Source organism: Chiloscyllium plagiosum, unplaced genomic scaffold, assembly GCF_037043375.1.
Source record: "Chiloscyllium plagiosum isolate Xiang-an unplaced genomic scaffold, Cpla_swu_hap1 HiC_scaffold_1, whole genome shotgun sequence".
In the NCBI taxonomy this organism is placed as follows: domain Eukaryota; kingdom Metazoa; phylum Chordata; class Chondrichthyes; order Orectolobiformes; family Hemiscylliidae; genus Chiloscyllium; species Chiloscyllium plagiosum.
In genome coordinates, this window is record NW_028270139.1 from 18,618,023 (window position 1) to 18,641,584 (window position 23,562).

Here is a 23,562-nt window from a genome sequence, read left to right on the forward strand (position 1 = left end):
TCTCAAAACTCACTTTGCCTGAACAATTTTACTTTTGCCACAAGCACAAGCCTATGCAAAGTTATTGAAAAATTTATGAAATCTACCAAGCAGTCTCCAAGGTCTAATGCAAGATTCATGAACTCTAGAACCTGGGTGAAGGTTTACAAATACTAACATCTCATGACAAAAATCGCAACAGTGTCAAAGATGTTACTGCTGACTTTCTATTCAAACAATCAAAGAAAGACAAAATACTAAGGATGCTGGAAATTGTGGGCTCAGAAGATCCTTGAGATCACCTTCAAATCCGTCTACAGTCTTCTCAACCCAAGGCCAGCAGCCTTCTACCAGCCATGCTGCAACAATAGGGGAATGAAAGAGGCACATGGAACAGCCAAGTTAAGGAAATGGGCATGATGATGATTTTATTTGTGTATATATAATGTCATGATTAAACATATACATTTGGATGACAAGTGTACATTTTGTATGATATTTTGTTATTCTGATGTCAGAATAAGCACAATGATGGTAAATGATAGAGGAAAGATAAGGCCTGTTGGACCATTTAGTAAATCAGGAGCTGTGCCTGAGGTTACTGTTACTGATCATTAATTAGATTTTTTAAAAGAGTTTACATTTTAATCGTCACATGTACTCAAGTACAACAAAAAGTGTATAATATCACCACATGTGTTGCCATCTTGGATACTAAGGTACAAAAAACTTAGGTACAATGTATTAAGAGAAAGTGTTAAAAAGTTAAGCATTAGTTCACATAGCACAAAATTAAAGAAATAGATCATAGTTCACATTAAAGTCTTTCATAGTTTAAACTAGGAAAATAAAGGAATAAGTTAAAAGTTCAACAGTCTTTGATGAGTCCTCCGCTGATCTCGCTCTCCAGGAGACCACAGCTGTTCGTTCTCAATGCCACCGCAGATACCGTCACTGCTGCCGAAACTGCCGCCCCTCTGATCTCCCCCGGTGACTTGGGAACATGTACACTTGCATGGTGCAGGATCCACTTGCACACCTAACTGAGACACCACCATCGTGTGAAATGAGCTCAAAGGGCTGTCTACACTGTAGTCCCTTTTCCTCCTCTTCCTGTCCCACCAATTCCTGTTGCAGTTCTCAATCTTGCTCTTCCATTACCTGCCTAAACTCTTCAGTTTCTTGCCTAATAAATGGTCGTAAGGGCCACTCCCTCAAAATGGTGAAGTTTTGGAATTACCAGAAAATTGAAGCTAGCTCAGCTTGAGAGCTGCAGGGTTTTCTTCAAAGTGGTCCTGAGAACAGTAGTGTTGCTAGTGGATATTGGAGGTATGATGGTCCGTTGTGACAACATAGCTCTCCATGTTGGCCCACTGTGCGCAGCACTGGGTTCCACACTGAATTCACCAGTCATTTGATATCAGGATAATCCTGGTCACCTATTAGCAATGATCTGGAGGTCAACCACATTTCTAATGAAAACAATCTCAAGTCCTTTATCCTTTCCTCATAAGAACTTCCCTCCATATCAGGCAACATCCTTGTAAATCTCCTCTGAACGCTTTCCAAAACTTCCACAGCCTTCCTATAATGCAGTGACTAGAACTGTACACAGTACTCCAAGTGCGACTGAACCAGAGTTTTGTACAGCTGCAACATGACCTTGTGGCTCCGAAACTCAATCCCTCTACCAATAAAAGCTAACACATCGCATGCCTTCCCAACAACCTGGGTGGCAACTTTCAGTGTTGTATGTGCATGGATTCCTTTTGATATAGCTATGCATTGTGGTGCCCACTAGCTGTGGCACTGTATGACCCAGTGTGATTACATTACATTACATTACATTACAGTGTGGAAACAGGCCCTTCGGCCCAACAAGTCCACACCGACCCGCCGAAGCGAAACCCACCCATACCCCTACATTTACCCCTTACCTAACACTACGGGCAATTTAGCATGGCTAATTCACCTGACCCTGCACATCTTTTGGACTGTGGGAGGAAACCGGAGCACCCGGAGGAAACCCACGCAGACACGGGGAGAACGTGCAAACTCCACACAGTCAGTCGCCTGAGGCGGGAATTGAACCCGGGTCTCAGGCTCTGTGAGGCAGCAGTGCTAACCACTGTGCCACCGTGCCGCCCACTAACTAAATAACTAATTTACCTTCACCAGGGATTTCCTTATTCTTGCTGCAGTAGTTTTCTTACCATTGCTTTTACCATCAACTGGATTCATTCTTAGTTGTTTCTTGCCTGGGATTCTTTCATCGTCAGCTCTTCCGTTCTGCTAACCCACAATTTGAGAGTGATTTAAAACTGCTGCCAGGAATGGGTTAAACCATTAAATGAAATCCACATCATTGCTCACCATGTTGTACATGCAACTAAACTGATGCTGCACCTCACCATGTGATCAGTACCAATCTGCTGCCATTAAGTCCATTTGACATCATCACAACAGGTGATGCTTATGACACTCCCCAGTATTAACTCTTTCAGATCCTTACACCCTCATACAACAGTTCTTGATAAAGTCCAGGTACTGTATACACTCGAGTAATAGTCGATCTCATGTAAAAGTCGACCCCCTGTGTTTGGCCAAATAACCTGGAATTTTCCATATATCTTGTGTAAAAGTCAACCCTAGTTCTTCTCAGATAACAGATCAATGTTTATGAGTCAGTGTGCTGACCGTCACGTCCCACTCCAGCTTTCCAGTCTGCTGGCTGTTCACGCTCCACTCCTGGTCTTCCAGTCCGCTGGCTGTTTCGTTCCGATCCGGGAATTCACAATTACTGTAAAACCTTTTTCTTTTCTTCATTTAGAGATCAATTGGGCTTCTGCTAATGATACGGTATGAATTTTGACCGGCGTGAGTTTCAGGTCCTCAGAAGTAGTATCTGTGTAACAGCTGACCTCATAAATTTAACCTTAAAAAGTGGTCAAACAATTCTACTATTAATCAAGTATAGACATTAAGTGAATTAATCCTTAAAGACTGAGTTGATATAATTTCTATCTGAAAGGCCTCCCTGATATTCATTGCTTTCTTTTGCTTCATGCTGTATGTTCCTCCTTTTGTGTTGTTCTCCTGGTCATCCCCACTTCTAAGCAGGAGTGACACCAAACCATCCACATCTATTTCTGCACAAGATTTGGGAGGAAATCACCAAAGAGACAGTTTAGCACTAGCCTAATGGAATATCAAACATTAAGAAAATATAGAAAGTCATTAACATTGCATCAGCAGTCACAAGAAACATTCCACCAACTACGCTGTAAAGTTCTTTATGATCCCAACTGTGGGACTCCTGCATGCCATTTTTCTAATTATTTAATAGGATAAGCACGTCACTGAAAAGGCCAGCATTTATTGTTCATCCCTAATTGTTCTTGAGAAGGTGATGGTAAGCCACCTTCTGTAGTCTGTAGTCCATCTGATGTTGGAATTTCCATTGGGCTGAAAGAAAATGAGTTCCAGTACCAGGATCCAGTAACAGGAAAGAATGACAATGCAGTTCCAAATCAAGATGGTGTGTACCTTGGAAGAGGACTTGCAAACAATCCTGTTCCAATGCATCTACTTCCCTTGTCCTTCTAAGCAGCAAGCAAAGTGTGTGAGTTTGGAATGTGCTGTTAAAGGAGGAGTGACAAGTTTCTGCAGTGCTGCTTCTATAGTGGTGGTAGAGGGAATGAATGTTTAAGCTGGTAGATAAGATGTTAATCAAGCAAGATACTTAATCCCGGATGGATTCACTCTTCACTCTCCAACAGATTGTTGGATCTGTACTCATTCGGGCAAATGGAGAACATTCCATCACTCCTGATAGGAGCCTTGTGGACAACATTTTGAGAGCCAGGAGGTGAGTTACTCTCTGCAGATTTCCCAGCCACTAATTTAGTCTTGTAGCCACCATGGTTATGTGACTGAGCTGAAAATGTGTTGCTGGAAAAGCGCAGCAGGTCAGGCAGCATCCAAGGAGCAGGAGAATCGACGTTTCAGGCATGAGCCCTTCTTTCCTGAAGAAGGGCTCACGCCTGAAACATCGATTCTCCTGCTCCTTGGATGCTGCCTGTCCTGCTGCGCTTTTCCAGCAACACATTTTCAGCTCTGATCTCCAGCATCTGCAGTCCTCACCTTCTCCTCCATGGTTATGTGACTGGTCCAGTTCAGTTTCTGGTCATTAATAATCTCCCAGATTGTAGATGCTGTAGTGGTGAATTCAACAATGGAAAGTAATAGAATGGTAAGGGCAGCTAGTTAGATTCCATCTTGTTGGAGGAGACCATTGTCCGGCTTTTGTGTCACATAAATATTACTTGCCATTATTAAGATGTTGCATATGAACTTGGACTGCTTAACTGGCTGTGGAGTTGCGAATGGTGCTGAACATTAAGATCCACATTAAGGGCAACTAGGGTTGGGCATCAAATGCTATGCAAGGTAGCAACACCATCAACCCATTTTGAATAAAATAAAACATGCACATAAGGAGGCAGGGGCAGTAGGTGGTGAAGAAGGTAAATGATATGTTGACCTTCATAGTGAGAGGTACAGGAGCAGGGATGTATTGCTGCAATTGTACAGGGGTTTGCTGAGACCACACTAGAGTATTATGTGCTCCAGTTTCCTCCCACTGTCCAAAGATGTGCAGGTTAGGTGGATTGGTCATGCTAAATCGCCCCATAGTGCAGGCTAGATGGATTAGCCATGGGAAATACAAGGTTACAGGGCAAAGTGGGTCTGGGTGGGATGCACTTCGGAGGGTCGATGTGGATTTTATGGGCCAAATGACCTGCTTCCACACTATAGGGATTCTATGATTCTATGATTATATCATCAGCAAACATCCCCACATCTGACCTTTTGCTTGAGGCACAATTATTGATGAAGCAGCTGAAGGTAGCTTGGCCTAAGATGATAACTGAGAAACTCTTGCAGGTATGACCTTAGATCGAGATAAGTAATCTCCAGCAACCAGAGACATCTTCCATTGTGCTAGGTGGGACTGCAACTAGCGGAGAGTTTCCCTAATTCTTGACTTCAACTTTGTTTAATGTCATACTGGGTCAAATGCTGCCTTGATGTCAAGCATTGTAACTCTCATCTCCATCTGGATTCAGTTCTTTCATCTGTGTTTGGACCAAGGCTATAGTGAGATCAGGAGCTGAATAGTCCTGGCAGAACTCAAAGTGAGCTGGTTCTGTCAGTCACTTTCCATTACTTTGTTGATAAATGAGAGGAGACTTTTAAAGTTAATTCATGGATGTGGGCATCACTGGCTAGGTCTTAATTGCCCTTGAATAGATCATGATGACCTGCCATTTTGACCTTTTTGCAATCTATGTGCTGTAGATACACCCACAGTGGGTGATGGGGGAAAAATTGACCAGATTGGATTTGCCTTGCTTTTAATGGACAGGATGTACCTTGGTAATTTTCCACCTTTATTTCAATGCCAATGTTCCAGCTCTACTGTTTAATGTAAATTTTCAGATATTAAGTTTAGGTTTTGAATTTTGAATTTATAATATATGTGTTTTCTATCTGTCTGAATTTAATAAATAATTTGTAAGTATTTCTGCACACATGGTGATTTCTTTTTAAACAGTTTGCAAGGGCTACTTTGGCAGATTAATGAGTTTTTGTTTACTTTAGAATTTTATAATTTAGCAATGATTTGGAGATGCTGGTGTTGGACTGGGGTGTACAAAGTTAAAAATCACACAACACCAGGTTATAGTCCAACAGGTTTAATTGGAAGCACACTAGCTTTTGTGTGCTTCCAATTAAACCTGTTGGACTATAACCTGGTGTTGTGTGATTTTTAATAATTTAGCAAAGTAGACAATTGTTCCTCAAGTTTTTGTTTGAACGTTATGGACTAGGATTTTACTAAACTTATGTGAAACATCCACAGCTGCGAGAGAGACCTTTTTTTTAGTTCTACTTTGTTTTGGTCAGTTCTGTGAAGTTCTTGCATGGAGACCCGTGAATAGGCCAGTGGTCCATAGAAGAGAAGAACATAATAAGACAGAATATTGTATCGAGTACGGAGTTAGTCATAGTCCCATACCAGAATTATCTGGATAAAACTCTGAAGGCATTACTTGAAGTTGAGTAAATTGAAACTCATGTGTCTGGTAGCTCCAGGAATACGTTACCAGAGATTCAAGTCCAGGTGTTAAAATCAAAGTTATCTTAAGTCTATTAAGATGTTAGAGAAAGGCATTCTAGTATGAGTACTGAGAAAAGGTTGCTATTGGGTACTGTGCAAGGGATTTTGATTTGATACTTATAAATGTTGTGATTAATGGGATTATACTTTTGTTGCATGTTTAAAATCTTTACGTTTGTGTTATAACTAAATAGATTGGTTTATTCCATTTCATCTCTTTTTACTTAATAAACTTCAGTTTGGTCAGTAAAACAAAATCTGCAACATTATGTGCTCGTAAGAGACCACCTCATTAAGCCAAAACAAAACAAAATATAATCTATCAAGCCATATTTCATAGGGTAGTATTGATAGGACCCATAGCCTTTACACTACCCATTTCTTAATATCACACAGACGTAAATCAAATTGGCTGAAGATTGGTATCTGTATTCCTAATTACCTCAAGAAAATGCCAAGATGGATCATATAGTCAGCTTTCTGGCTGAAGATAGTTGCAAATGTTTCAGTCCTGTCCTCACTAATGATCTGCTGAGTTAGTCTATCTTTGAGATTGACAACCAGTATTCAGCTGAACATGGCAGGACTGCAGAACTTAGATCTGATCCATTATTTGTGGGATCACTTAGCTCTGTTAATTGCCTACTCCTTCTGCCATTTGGCATGTTCAATCATCCTATTATCAGTGGACATCTCATTTCTGGCATTCCCCAGCACACTCATGTGCACTCTTTTTTTAAACCAAGTTTGATCCCTTGGTTTGAAGGTAATGACAGAATGAGATCAATGCCAGGCCACGAGTTTGCATGCAACTCTGCTGCTCCTGGCCAGACCCAGCACATCATGGATGCCCAGTTTTGAGTTGCTCGATCTGTTCTAAATCAATCCCATTTAACACAGTGGTAGCACTGTACAATACTGTGGAGGATATCCTCAGTGTGAATTGGAAGTCTATCTCCTCTTTATCCTTTGCCAGTGCTCTGACATCCAATACATTTCACATTTGAAGTGTGCACAGATAACTCTGGTGGCAATTTTGCAAATTCAGTAGCTCCATAATTCCTACTCAATGAGTGTTAAAAAGAACTCCTACAGCCCTATGATTCCTTTTCCAGTTTGCTTATAAAAGAGACACAAACAAGTTTTCTTCTATGTTTGTACTGGCTGGGAATATTAAGGGAAACAGTAACATCAATGGAACAGGTACTCCCACAAGATAATCGGGGATTGTCTGTGTACAGACCGTGGGCAAGCTTCATCTTGATTATTGCAAATGATTGATATATTTGGCAAACTCTCGGTTTGTAAGGTTAATTAGTAAAACTATGAAATACCATTTCCATCAAGTTATTCATTTCATTGTCCCGTCTGGGTTATTTGAAGTATTTGAGAATAATGAGGATAATAATTCCAATTCATATAATGATAATTGAACAAAGTGTCAAAAATGCTTGCCAAAGTGGAAGTGAAATTCCTTTGAAGGGGATCAATAATAATGTTACCTTTAAATTAAATTAATTTACATCAATTATCCCTCCCCTTTGTTTTGTTCTCAGCTTCGTTTTGTAATTAAAATGTCAGCTTTGGTTTGTAATTAAAAAGTAGAATTGTAATTAATTCAGGTTGCTATTTTTCTGTAGCGTAAGGAAGAAACAGAAATTGCAGCTTTGAATTTATATTCAACATCTTCAAAATATATTTCCCTCTCTCTCTCTAGGTTTGACCTTAAATATTTTGTTCCATTTAAAATCTTTAGCTTATCTGACAGAATAATTTAGATGGTTTCAGAAAGACCTAGAACTAAAGTATTTGATACTACATTTCAGTTCTATACATAGCTTCCTTCTTCCATACAAATAAATCAAGTGTTTTGCTTGGCAATGTAGCTACGTGTGAGGCATGACTTTTTAGTTGCAAGTCCAATTAGTCTTTCAAACGCTGCTTCCCTTTGGAATGATCTGATAATTAAAATTGGTAGGAAGCCAATTAACTGGACTACACGAAAATGTATTAAATTTACGGAAGCACTAAAGTCAGCAGATTTGTCACTGCATCCCAATCGATAGCTATGTGTGTCTGAGTTTGCCTAGTGACAGGTTCAAAGAAATATCTTAAATGTAACATTCATGTGTTGTCTTTTGAATTTTAACCGCATTGCTGACTTTGTTCTTTCCATCAGCATATTCTCTTTGGTAGTGATCCAAACAGCATTACAGATATTAAAAGGTTTTTTTTTTAAATTTACAATGTAGAATTCCAGAGACAACACAATCTCGATAATAATTTTGCACAAGTTATTGATCTTAGTTGAGTAGTACCACTCTTGCTTTACATGAGGTGGTTTTGGATTCAACCTCTGTTTGAGAGATTCTCTATATAACAGTGGGTAACATTCTAACGTGATGGTGGTGATGAGCAACAATTGTCAAGTATTTTGCCTTTTAGACACAATTCAAATTGAAGCCTAACTTAAGTGCACATGAAGTATCTCGCAGCATTATTTGAAGGGCAAGAGGTTTTTTCCTAGATTTTATGGGCATATTTTTCTCTTAAACAACATCAAAGAAACAGATTGGTGAGCTTGCCGTGAGCAAATTAGCTGTTGAATATCTTACATTAAAACAACAACTATACTTACATCATTTGTTGTGAATACATTGGGTGCCTTCAACTAAAGGTAGACCATTTTGTGAGACAAAATTGGAAACTGCAGAGGAAAGCAACAGCCTTTCCAGGTCAAATGACTTAGGCTGTGGGACAATCATTTTTCCAGTGAGCAAGAGCATTGTTAGAGCTGTGAGGATGGGTGAACTTAACGTTCCTGTTATAAATAATTAAAGAGAAGCTACAGCAAGATAGATAGATACAATAGTATCGGGAAACTGTGAGGTCACTAATCTATCCAGGGCAGACCATCTTTTTGAACCTAATGAGAAACAACTGGAGTTCTGATCACATTAAACACTTTCAGAATTTCTTTCTGATGAATTATGAGGGAGCCTGACTAATGGTCATTTTTCCACCTCACATAAACACAGTCTTTTTACCTTTTGTGTAGTGTACATAGCACAATAACACGGTCAAATTTTGCACAGTAAGGTGTGAGGACGTATAACTAAACATATGCAATTCTGGTCTCCCTGCTATAAGAGGATGTTGTGAAACCTGAAAGGTTCAGAAAAGATTTACAAGGATGTTGCCAGGGTTGGACGGTTTGAGCTGTAAGGAGTGGTTAAATAAGCTGGGGATATTTTCCCTGGAGGGACGGAGGCTGAGGGGTGACCTTACAGAGATTTATAAAATCATGAGGGGCATGAATAGGGTAAATAGACAAAGTCTTTTCGCTGGGATGAGGGAGTCCAAAACTGGGGGCTGCAGACTTGGAGAAAGGGCGGTGACAATTGTGAAGCGGATCAACAACATCTGAAGTGGGAGGGGGGTGCGGGAGGCATGGATGTTAAATAGTCAGGAGGACCCTGGCTTTGGAGTGGGGCAGAGGGTGCAGTACAAAAGCATACTAGACAGGGTCACCAGGGGATGGGTGAGGGGAAAGATGGGCAGATCTTTGCTCATCTTAATTGATTGGATGGGGACTTGGTGAGGTGTGAAGCCTATCAGATTAACAAGAAGAGCAACCAGGAAGCACAGTTTGGTATTTGGGTGTTCATTGATACTTGGAGGTGGAGGCTGGAAGCCACTAAATGTCAAACATTCACTGTCACCTACCATTGTGCTGAAAAAAGTGCCCAATGGAGAAGTAAATGGCCGTAACCACACTCAGATGTGGGCAGGATAAGTGACTCGATCTGAGAGGGAGTGGGATACAGGACCCAGAGATGTTCGGACTTTGAAAAGAAAGGAATATTACACACAGAGACATGTGCTGTACTGGAAACAGACCTACAGGATCCCTAATCCCTGGCCATCCTAATACATTGATTGTCCATTTGTGTTGCACCTCCCTGGCCCAGTTATCACCAACAAACTCATTCATACCAGACACCGAGACCAGGAAAGAATAGGGAAGGTGTAGGTCAGTAGCATCATTGCCTTGTATGTGTCTTGTCCCTCACACTCCCAGATGATGCAGCAGCCTCTCACCATAGACATTGATCTATGTACTTTCTGTGTGGCCATTAATTTACACCTCCTGCTGGGACAGTTTCAATCGGGACTACACAGAGAGACAAACAGCCAGAAGGTCAAAGCAGTAATGTTTATAAGAAATTGTGAAATGACATACAGTGCATGCCAGCAAAGTGCCCTCAATAAGGTTTCTTCTTCCTTTCCCTCCCACTAAGTCTTAGCATACTCCTTGGATCTGCGGAACTGGGGGAGAGGGTCAGCTTGGCAGTGGAACCTGTTGGCTTGAATGTTTGGTCAGACAACACCGGGGGCTGTTTGTGTCAGGGTGGGCCGCCCATGCTGAAGGACTTTGTTCCAGAGGTCGGTTGACCCTCTTTGACCTGAACTTTGGAAAGTCAGAGGAGGGCAGGCAGAATGGAGGTGGAGGGTTCAACCCCTCTCACCTGTTCTCAGTGGAGACTCCTTAGGGGGGCTACTTATAGTTCTAACTCCTCTGAATGCCAGTGGCCTGGGCCGTATCTTCCTCAGCCAACTGCAGAGCTGTCACAGTGAGGTGCTCACCAGGTTGTGGTTCCACATTTGCCACCACTAACATTTCCACCACAATCTCAGTATCTGAGCTAGAGGCAGGAGCAGGAAGCAGCTTTGCAGATGCTTCCTCTAAGGCCTTGGTACTCCTTTCCTCAGAGGAGATGTGCACTTTAAAGTGTTCCAATCTAGAGATGTCAAAGGCAAAATTGAGGGAATTAGCAGCAGATGAATTGAGGAAGGGATGAAAACAGGCAAAGTTACAGACATAGAACTAGGTGCTGTTTGTCATTTTATGGATATGTGCTCAGAAACACATCTTGAAGTGAAATATGACATACAGATTATGAACAGTTAAGTACATATAAAAGAATTGCCAAGAATTTGGGGCGGCATGGTGGCTCACTACTGCCTCACAGTACCAGGGTCCCAGGTTCGATTCCAGCCTCGGGCAACTGTCTGTGTGGAGTTTGCTCATTCTCCCCCTGTCTGCGTGGGTTTCCTCCGGGTGCTCTGGTTTCCTCCCACAGTCCAAAGATGTGCAGGTCAGGTACATTGGCCATGCTAAATTGCCCGTAGTGTTAGGTGCATTAGTCAGGGGTAAATGTAGGGAAATGGGTCTGGGTTGGTTGCTCTTTGGAGGGTCGGTGTGGACTTGTTGGGCTGAAAGGTCTTGTTCCACACTGTAAGGAATCTAATCAAATCTAATCTTAAAAAGGAGGACACGGTCATTGACTAGGGTATGATGTCTCCAATGGATGCTTCATCATTACCAATATGTAGTTGAAGGAAAATTCTGCTTATTCAATCCTGAAAGCAGAGTCACAATATAGATACAATGGAGGAGTCAAGGACATTAGGGGTGAAATAGAGTCATACATCATCAGGTTTCACATAGTTCCAGATGTAGTACTTACGATGATGTTGCTGAAGGGCAGCATATAGATTAGAATTAGAAGTGCGGGTGGGCGCATAGGTGGAGGATAGAAGAAAGATCTTGAGAGTATTTCAGAAGGAATAGTGCAAGAAAGGATTGAGATGTAATTGCAGGGAGTTCTCTGTATGTGTCTAGGTAGGTATGAATAGGAATGGCGGAGTTGATCTCACTCATTCAGATGGAGAGCTGTTGGAGGAAGATGGTGTGGTCAGCTGTGTTAAAAATTGCAGACTGTCAAGAAAGACAAAGAGAGATAGGCTTCGATTTTCCAACAGCCAGATAATTGTTTCCGCAGTGTTGATGGGAGTTACAGACCAGCACCATCCACAATCATTAACATTGCAGACTTCAACAAGGGAATTGTCCAGGAAATTGAAATTCCAATGGATGATCTCCAACATGTGGAGTTCCCTGAAAGTATTCATTTAAATCAAGAGAATTCAGGGAGAGTTCTCCTGCAGGTAAATAGTTATCCAGTAAGGGATAGAATACTAAGCACCTAATCTAACTCTAGGTAACTACTAAACTGATCTCATCCCAACTAACAATATGCCTTCAACTATACCTTCCTGCTGACCTCCTTACGTATTCCTTCCCCCAATCTAACACTTCCCTTCGCTCCCGCATCCTGACACCCCACTCCTGCCACTAGATCCAACAACCCTCCTGTCCCTTGGACCTAACATCCATTCCACACCCACTCCACCTCAGGACATAACACCCACATCTCCCCGAGAGGCCCCAGAATACCTGTCTGCACATTCAAGTTAAAGGTCTGGGTTTAGCAGATCAGTACATGTACAAATGTTTTAGCATTGGATTGTAAAGTCACAAATGTTAGAGAATTTGAAAGTTACAATGCAAGGACATTAGGAACTTTGTTTTCTTTCTGGGATAGCACAAAGGATATAGGGTTGCGAGAATGAAATGAAATCAATGGAGAACAATACGGGAAAGTAATAAATCTGAAGAAGGATGACTGGATCAGTTACATTAACTCTGCTTTCTCTCCACAGATGTTGCCAGATCTCTAAGTTTTTCCAGCAGTTTCAGTTTTTGTTTGTAATTCAAGAAGCTAGTCAGACATTACTTTCATAATGGGAATAGCAAGGTTGCAGTAAGATGATAAAGTCTGGGATTGATATAGTACTATTGGAAGATCTCCCATATACATGACCAATCAAGTAACAGCAAGTACTGATAAGTAATGAATGACTTAAAGAACCGGAACAGAAGCTTACTGGGCACTGTGGTGACAAATCCAGAATCATTGAATTGGGATTACTTTCAAGGTCGCACACAGGAGGGAAACAGCAGATATCGGAATACAAATTTTTAGAATGCCATAATGCCTTTTGTGTCTTCAGGATGTCCAGAGTAATTTACAGACCATTTGCTATTTGTTTTCATTGTTGTTTTGTAGACAAATACAGCAGCCAATTTAAGAATAATGGAATTCCATAGACAGTAATGCGATGAATGATCAATCCCTTTGGTAATATTAAGCAACTGGTGTATGTTAGCTAGTACAATGGGAGAACTTCCCTCAGTACAGGTTATGTGTTTAAGTATTGAAGTAGGATTTTACTGGCATGGCCAGGATTTATTGTCCGTCCCTAATTACCTGTGAGCTACTTTCTGCAGTTCAAACAGTGTCAGTGAAGGAAGAGTGCTGTTACAGATTTCCAGGATTTTGACTCAGTGCTGCTGAGTGCAGCGATATACTTCCAACTCAAGATGGTTTCTGACTTCAGAGGGAGAGGGTTACGTGTAGTGGATTTTTTTATGTGCTTATTACCCTTGTCCTTCTATGTGGTAGAGATCACAGGTTTGGAAAGTGCTGTCAAAAATGAACTGTGGGTTGTTGCAGTGTATATTGATACATAAGACACACTGCCGTGACTGTGCACCAGTGGTGAAAGACATGAATGTAAGGGTTGCCAACTGAGTGGGTGGTTATGCTTTTAATGCAGTTGAACTTCTTCAGTATTGTTGGAGCTTCACTCGTCCAAGAAAGTAGACAGTATTCCATCACACTCCTGACTTCTGCCTGGCAGTTGGTGGACTGGCTTTGGAGAGTCCAGAGGTACATTAAACTTTACAGGATTCACAGTCCCTGACCTGCTTTTCTAGTCACTTAAACCATGTGCTCATCTGATTGAGCACTGCAACAGAAAGACTACCAGATTGCAAGAGATATCAAATGGAAAGCCACATTCAAATGTTTATAAATAATATTTTTCTGTGATGAATGAGCTTCCTAGTTTGCAGCTTAAGGTGGGGGATTTGGTTTGTAATGACACTCCAACCACATGCATATCCTGTTACCTTGTGGGCAGACACAGCAGGGATGTCGGGTGACATCAGTCAATTCGTAATCACACCAGAAAATTACGTATAATTGTTTGGAGATTATTCTTAATTGTGCTGCCAGATTGGTTTTTGTCATTGTACTGAAATGACTTACAAGAACATGAGAAAGATGTAAGAATCCTTGAAGAAACCCAGGCAATGACTTGCTGTATGATTTTGTTGATGCTCTGCCTCCAGTTGCATTGACTTCAATAAAGGGGAAACACTCCAAGTTATGGTTCTTAATAAAAACAGAAAGTACTGGAGAAATTCAACAGGTCTGATAACATCTGTGCAGAGAGAAACAGAGTTAATCTTTGGAAATCCAATATGACAGGTCTTCAGAAGCCTTGCTCCAAAGAAGTTGCATCAGACAAATCTTACTTACTGACTGAAAGATGCATTCTATCTCCACCGATATTGTCACATCTGCTACATTTTTCCAGCATTTCAGCTCTTATTTCAGATCTTCACCATCTGCAGTGTTTGCATTTATGATGATTAATTATCTTCAAACTCCAATGAGATGCCCTATTAAAAATTAATTAACAGTTTTAGCTACAGAATTATGCTGAAACGTTAGTAAAATGCTTATCTTGATTAGATTGACCAAAGTAACAGATAATAAATGAGTACCACATTGCATTAATATCCAACATTAATATGTCAACAATTCCAATGTACTATTTCACAGGAGATTAGAAGAGTTCTTGCCAGTCTGCTGTCTGAATCCCTCAAATAACATTGTTAAAAACAGATTATCTAGTCATCATTTCATTGTTGTTTGTAGGATTTTATTGCTGCATTTCCTATATTACAATAGCGACTAAACTTTATTATTATCATTGGCTTAAAACTTCTTTGAGACTTCCTGAGGTAATGAAAGACACAAGGTAAATGTATGTTCTTTCCTCTTCATTCCATTAAAAATTGATTAAGTCATATAAAAGAAACCTAAATTTTCTTAAGCACCTTATAAAGCACTTCAGTAAACAGTCAATACTCCTGGCATTAGGGATTAATCCTTAACAATATCAGTTGTAGTAGAAGTAATTAAATGATTTACTGTAAACCATGGGCTTCCAATAGCAGTTTGTTGAATCTGCCATACAGTTCAAAAAACGATTCAAGGAAATGCAGTTCATCATGTAAATGCCTGTTCGACCAAAAGGTAATTATCGTTAATTCATTAACGATACAGAGACAATAAATATCACAATGAGTTAAGGAACTGAAGCAATCGTGTCAGCTGGGGCAGCTGGAACACCTAACAACAGTGGATCAAAGTCTGGGGTTCTGATTCAATTGGATGAAACCAGTAATCTTTATTTTAGGAGAAGGAAGAAATCTGAAATCTTGTTTATTTACTGTAAAGAAACATCAAGAAACTATCAATGCTAAAGGAAACAAAGAGGAAATTCTTTCTGATATGACTCACTATGGGTCAAGGCAAAAGGTAAACAAAATCTATTTAACACCTTCATTGTATATCTTGCTACCCTGTTAAAAAGAAATTGGCTGCCTGAAACTGAGAGTGGGAATACCCACAGCCAAACTGCTTATAGAATTACTGCAGCATTTTATTTGGACAGGGACGTGACACTTCTTGGAAGGTCACAGAATAAAGGATGCCAACTTCTGTCGCTGTTAGAAGAGATAACAGCAGTAGTTAAACCAGCATTCAAAAGAAATCCATCAGGAAGAGAGAGAGTGCCACAAGTAAACGCATCAGACCACTGATGACAGCCAAGCAACCAATTGCAAGAGTTTGTAAATAAAGGACTCTCCTCCTAACTTATTCATCTGCAGCCTGAGAAATTCCCCTTTGGAAAGACATCAGCAACAAGGGCCCATCACAGCTACACCACATAAACTTTTAACCTGTTCACTTCTAACAAAGTGTCAGCACAAACCAGAAACATCAAATTGAACCTGGCTGTCTCAGTGCTTTTGGCAGGGTGTGAACTTACTGGAATTGGAGGCAAAAAATGAGTCTCCCAACGGTGCCGTAAATTCCCAGAAACTGCACGACATGTTGGGTTTTTTGGACATTCCTCTTTGGGAACCTGTTTTGTATGCATTAGCATGTCATGAATACTGATTAAAACCCATCTGACGGGAATTATAATCTAGGTGTAAACGTGTTCATCAAACTTGAGAAATGTGTGTTCGCAAAATATGTATCATATAGGAGGCACATATCTGGTGGAGCAGACATTTTCCTTCAACCTCAAGAAGACTCCATGAAGAAATTAATGGAGCTGAAAATTTATAAATCCCCAAATTCCTGATGGTCTACATCCAGGAGTGTTCAAGGAAGTAACTAAAGAGATAATCAAAGGTGATTATCTTCCAAAAATCTACAGATTCTGGAATGATTCTTGCCAATAGGAAAATGGAAAATGTCGCTTCACTATTTATGAAGACAGTGTGAAAGAAAACAGGGAACCAGAGACCCATTAGTCTTACATCAGTAGTAGGGAAAATCTATAATAAAAGAGAGAATAAATAGAGACTGGGCAATAATTGTCTGATTGGGCATAGTCAATATGGATTTATGAATAGATAATTATGTTTAATGAACTTGCTGGAATTTTGATTAGATTCCCAACAGTGTGGAAACAGACCCTTCGGCCCAACCCTCTGAAGAGTAACCCACCCAGACCCATTTCCCTCTGACTAATGCACCTAACACCATGGACAATTTAGCATGACCAATTCAGCTAACCTGCACATCTTTGGACCATGGGAGGAAACCCACACAGACAGTCATCCAAGGCTAGACTCAAACCTGGGACCCTGGTGCTGTGAGGCAGCAGTGCTAACCACAGAGCCACCATGCCACCCTTAATTAGTAAAGTAAGATCACATTGGATTCAGGATGAGCTTGCCAATTAATACAAAATTGGCTTGATGGTAGGAGATGGACAGCTGTTTTTCAGACTGGAGGCCTGTGACCAATGGTGTTCCATACGAATTGGTACATGGCCCACTTTTGCTTGGTATTTATGTAATCAATTTGCATCAGAATATAGGAGTTATGGTTAGTAAATTCTGTGGATGACACCAAAATTTGTGGTGTAGTGGACAGTGAAGAAAATTATCTAAGTTACAAAGAGATCTTGATCGATTGGATCAATTGGCTAAGGAGTGGCAGATGGTGTTTAATTTGGATAAATGCAAGGTATTACATTTTGTTAAAACAAACATGGGCAAGACTTATACAATTAATGATAGGGCCCTGGGTGGTGTTGTGGAACAGAGAGACCTAGGGGTTCAGATACATAATTCTTTGAAATTTGCGTAACAGATAGACAGGGTGGTTAAGAAGGTGTTTAGCATGTTTGTCTCTATTGCTCAGACCTCTGAGTATTGGAATGGGGATGTAATATGGAGGTTGTACAGGACATTGGTGAGGCCTTTTCTGGAGTACCGTGTGCAGTTCTGGTCTCCCTGCTATAGGAAAGATATTATTAAATTGGAGAGAGTTCAGAAAACATCTACCAGGATGTTGCTGGGAGTGGAGGGTTTTAATTCTAGGGAGAAGCTGGATAGCCTTGGGCCTTTTTCACTGGAATGTCAGAGGTTGAGAGGTGTCCTCATAGAGATTTGTAAAATCATGAGGGGCATAGATCATGTGAGTAGCGAGGGTCTTTTCCCTAAGGTAGGGGAGTTCAAAACTTGGGGGCATACTTTTAAAGTAAGAGGAGAAAGTCTTAAAAAAATGAGGGGAATCTTTTTACACAGAGAATGGTTCATGCATAGAATGAACCACCAGAGGAAGTGATGGATGCAGGTACAGTTACAACAAATGTTTACAACATTTGAAAGACGTTTGGAATATTGCATGAATAGGGAAGGTTTGAGGGATATGGGCCAAATGCAGGTAAGTGGGACCCTTTTCCCTGGGAACGTCACTGGCTTGGATTAATTGAACTGAAGGAGAAAGTGAGGTCTGCAGATGCTGGAGATCAGAGATGGAAATGTGTTGCTGGAAAAGCGCAGCAGGTCAGGCAGCATCTAGGGAACAGGAGAATCGACGTTTCGGGCATTAGCCCTTCTTCCTGAAGAAGGGCTAATGCCCGAAACGTCGATTCTCCTGTTCCCTAGATGCTGCCTGACCTGCTGCGCTTTTCCAGCAACACATTTCCATTAATTGAACTGAAAGTGAAAGTGAAGACTTCAGATACTGGAGATTAGAGTCAAGAATGTGGAGCTGGAGGCTTTTGCCCAAAACATCGATTTTCCTGCTCATTGGATGCTGCCTGACCTGTTGTGCTTTTCCAGCACCACACTCTTCACTCTAATTGGACTGAAGGGTCTGTTTCCGTGCTGTATGACTGTATCACTCTATAAAATTGATAAAGGAGAGCCACTAGACATAGTGTATGTAGGTTTTCAGTTCACTTTTGAAAATGTTCCCCACAGGAAGTTGGTTAGCAAAATTAAAGCGTATGGGATAGGATGTAATATATTGGCTTGGATTAATGATTGGATATCAGGCAAAAAACAAAGAGGAGGAATGAACGGGTCATTATTGTGTTCGCAAGTTGTGACTAGCAAGATAGCACAACGATCTGTATTTAGACCCCAGCTGTATGCAATATATCAATGATTTGGAGTTGGGAACCAAATGTAATATTTCTAAAGATGCAATGATGTAAAGCTAAATGGGAATGTACGTTGGGAAGACGTAAAGCAACCTCAGAAGGATTTGGACAGGCTTAGTGAATGGGCAAGAACATGATGGATTAGATTTTAATCTGGAAAAATGTGAGATTATCACTTTGGTGGGAGAAATATGTATGTAGAATATTTCCTGAATGGTAAGAGGTTGGAGACTATGATATACAAAAGGACCTAAGTGTCCTTGTCTTTATCTTGCAGGTATAGTATCCTATTAGGAAGGTTTACTGCAAGAGAATTTGAGTACAGTGGTTGTGAAATTTTTCTTCAGTTGTTTGCACTCCAAATGTTAGTGTTTCCAAATAAACCCATTGGACTATAACCTGGGGTTGTGTGATTTTTCACATTAAGTACAAGGCATGGTCAAGGCTATAATATTATACTCACCATTGACTGAGAGCATAGATCATTAGAACATAGAACATGACAGTGCAGTACAGGCCCTTCAGCCTTCAATGTTGCGCTGACCTGTGGAACCAATCTGAAGCTTATCTATCCTACACTATTCCATTCTTGTCCATATGCCTATCCAATGACTATTGAAATGCCCTTAAAGTTAGCGAGTCTACTATTGTTGCAGGCAGTGCATTCCATATCCCTACTACTCTCTGAGTAAAGAAACTACCTCTGACATCTGTCCTGTATCTATCACTCCTCATTTTAAGATATGACCCTCATGCTAGCCATCACCATCTGAGGAAAAAGGCTCTCACTGTCCACCTGTGCTAACCCTCTGATTATCTTATATGTCTCAATTAAGTCACCTCTCAACCTTCTTTCTAATGAAAACAGCCTCAAGTCCCTCAACCTTTCTCATAAAACCTTCCCTCCCTACCAGGCAACATCCTAGTAAATCTCCTCTGAACCCTTTCCAAAGCTTCCACATCCTTCCTATAATGCGGTGACCAGAACAGTACGCAATACTCCAAGTGCGACCGCACCAGAGTTTTGTACAGCTGCAGCATGAACTTCTGACTCCAAAACTCAATCCCTCTACCAATAAAAGCTAACACACCGTATGCCTTCTTAACAATTCATCAACCAAAGTGACAACTTTCAGGGATCTATGTACTTTGACACCGAGATCTCTCTGCTCATCTACATTACCAAGAATCTTACCATTAGTCCAGTACTCTGTATTCCTGTTGCTCCTTCCAAAGTGAATCACCTCACACTTTTCCCCATTCAACTCCATTTGCCACCTCTCAGCACAGCTCTGCAGTTTATCAATGTCCCTCTGTAACCTGCAACATGCAGCTCTAGCAGATTCAAATAGCTCAACACTAACTATTTGATTTTCAAACATCCACCGAAAAAAGCTTCTTTCCATCCACCACTGGAGCACCATATTATACTAATTTCAATATGCACTATAGTAGCCCACCAAGGTTTCTTCATCAGTGTCTTGGAATCGGTCTGCCCTGGTGACCTGGAAGGACAAGGAAAAATCACCCTTTCTGCATTTGCCTGACTTGCAAATGTATCATCATCCCTTCACTGTCAATGGATCAACGTCATAGAACTCACTGTCTAACAGGAACTGTGGGAGTAGGAGTATCTGCAACACATGGACAGTTGTTGTTCAAGAAGACAGTTTACCATCACCTTCTTAAGAGCAATTATGTATGGTTCAACAACTTCTAAACATAAAAGCTGTCCTCTCTTTTGATTATACAGTCTTGACCCCCTTCACCCCACCCCCCCCCCCCCCCCCCCACCCCCACCAAAGTGCCTTGTTTGCATGTGTTGCTTATTTTCAACTATTTTTTATCTCTATGCCTCCTCTACTAAAGCTAGCACTCCCTTTGTCTTTTGCATGGGGCCCCCTCGCCATCTGTTTCATTTGCTCCTCCTCCCCCTTTGTTAATATCACACAAAGCATCATTTTCCAGCCCCCTTCAGTTCTGGAGATGAGTCATATCAGACTTAAAACATTGACTTTGTTTCTCTCTCAACAGCTGCTGCCAAAGTTGCTGAGTTTCTCCAGCATTTCCTGTATTTGTTCCTAAACTCTGGAATACCTCCCCAAACCTTTCAGCCTCCCTGCCACTCTCTCATAAGCACAGGGGTAGGCTCCTTAAGCCTGCCCTGTCAGTCAATGCAATCACAGCTGAGCTTTTATCTCAACTTTTACCTCAACTTGTTTGACCAAGTTTTTGGGTCACTTACTTTAATATCCCTTTATAAGGCTTGGTGTCAAATTTTATAAAATGAAATTAAATTTGACAGGTTATGTCATTTGATTGGCTAGTTTTTAAAATCTAAATTGGGATACTAACAATTCCTCTTATATATTTATCAAAATCATCGACCAGCAGCAGTTAATTAATGTCAAAATTGCCTCTTTAAAGTCCATAGGTGGTTTTGATTTTATCAAGTTTTGAGGATTGATGATCTTTGTGTGAAACACCAAGATTCTTAATGAATCTTGGGCAGCACGGTGGCACAGTAGTTAGCACTGCTGCCTCACACCGCCAGAGATCCGGGTTCAATTCCAGCCTCGGGCGACTGTGTGGAGTTTGCACATTGTCTGAATAGGTTTCCTCCCACACTCCAAAGATGTGCAGGGTAGGTGAATTGGCCATGCTAAATTGCCTATGGTGTTGGGTGAAGGGGTAAATGGAGGGGAATGGCTCTGGATGGGTTGCTCTTGTTGGGCCGAAGGGCCTGTTTCCACACTGTAAGTAATCTAAATATCTAAGATCTGGAAATGAAAATCTGTCCATTGCTTGAGTTTTATCATGACAGGATATATTCATTTTAAGGGGCACAGAAAGAATGGAAAAGAGACTAAAACATGCAAAGTGAACGATTAAATCAACTGACAGAAAGAAAGTGAAGCAAAAGAAATAATGAGAGATTGGGCTGAGACTGGCACTGTGCCAACATTTTCAATTTCAGTGCTCTTAGTGCATGCCAAGAGTGCATATGGGAAATTGCATCCACCCAGCCCCTAATTTTCTACCTATTCATTCTAATGAATAGAAAATCAAGGGGAGGGGACATGAAATATCCTGATATGTGCTTTCAGCTGCCTCAAGATTCTGCGAAAGGGAACCACTCCCTTATGTTTAGAACGCACGTTTTTATTTTTTCTGTGGGCTTCCTATGTAAACAGGCTAGTTGGCTAGTGAAATTCCAATATAATCTATGAAGCTGAACATGCATTCCTTCTAATAACAAATGGAAACTTTTAATATAATGTGTTGTATACAATATCTGAGTTTGTAAATGATTTTTGCACTTCCTGCCTATTCTCAAAACAGTCAACACCAGCAGCCTGTCATGATTTTCCAAATGCTTTTGTTCAAACAATAGAGAGGCTATTTCAATGGCTTTTGTAAATATAAAACGTATCATTAAGAAACCTCTGCATTACTAGAAAAATTATACACACAGGAAATGCTCTTATTATGCTCTCATATAAAAGAACTAGAATGGGAAGATGTAAACTCTTTTTCAAAAATAATTACAAACTTCTCATTGATATCAAATCTGATGACATTCATATGAACATAGAAATTGATGCCAAAAACAGATGGATCAGAAAATTAAGTGATCTTTTAGGATTGAAAGTGTGACTTAGGCCTTTGAAAGGAGCTAATAATTTTCCGATTTGAACTATTTTACACAACTACCATTGTGTAGTAATGCAATGCATCCGGCTAACTTAGAATTTTCTGAATTTTTGTGGACCTGTTTAAGACTAATGTTGTGTAATGGAAGTACTGGATTAATAAATCATACAATGTACCAATTTCAATGGTTCATTAACAGCTTAAGAACAACTCAAACGTCATTTTAAAGTTGCATTGTGACTGTATTTCTTTCACACTCCTACAACCTACATGCTTTCGGCCAAAGAAGAAGTCAGAGCCAAACACATCTTTATATATTTGGTCACCATTACAAAAATAAAATTATCTACTGGAAATGCATGCATCATATAAACAATTTTCAATATAAAACAGATATATCTCAATGAACTTCTCCTCTGCATTCAGGATACATTGAACTTTAACCCTGAACAAATATTATTCCACATCTGGGACCAGAATCACATCAGGTGCTCTGAAAATCTCTTTAAATCCTATTAAAATCAAAATTTGTTTCAAATTCTATTTGTTCTTCTAACTAACCCTATGTCTATATATGAGTGGAGGTCTTGCATATAACATTCACTTCAGGACAAGCCATATTCCCTGTTTATGGTTTATGCCTGCTATTCATAGTAGAAAATTGATGTGCAATCATTAATACTAGGAACAACAATGATGTTTTCCTCATATAAATGTTTTCCTTTATATAATGGATAAAACCTATCATGCTTCTCACCTCTCGTTGTGCAATGGCATGAATCATCCAAAACTCAACTTTTGCCACCTCTAAGGGAAAATTTTGTTTTAAATTTTACATTTTAAAGTTTCATATATTTGATTTCATATCTTTAAGCATTTTTCAATTGTCCCCTTCCCAACCAGCAATGGATGCCTTACCTCACCAACCCTTCACGCCCCCACCCTGCTACCTTTTTGGTCTTACATCTGATATTACATCTTCATTCAGCTTTCCTGATGTTCTGCTTGGTCTCTGTCTGTCTTAGGTCATCCTACTGTTCTTTGTAGCATTTCTAGTTGCCCATATATCTCCACCAGCCTTCAGTGATCATGTCAGTGGAATGATTTCTTCTATCTGCCCCACCGCTGGAGCTATTAATTTATTTCCAACTCCTTGGTGTGAATTTCTTTTGCTTTTAGCTTGTTGCAATCATTATATTTTTATCCAGTTTGCAGTTTAAATTTTAATGGAA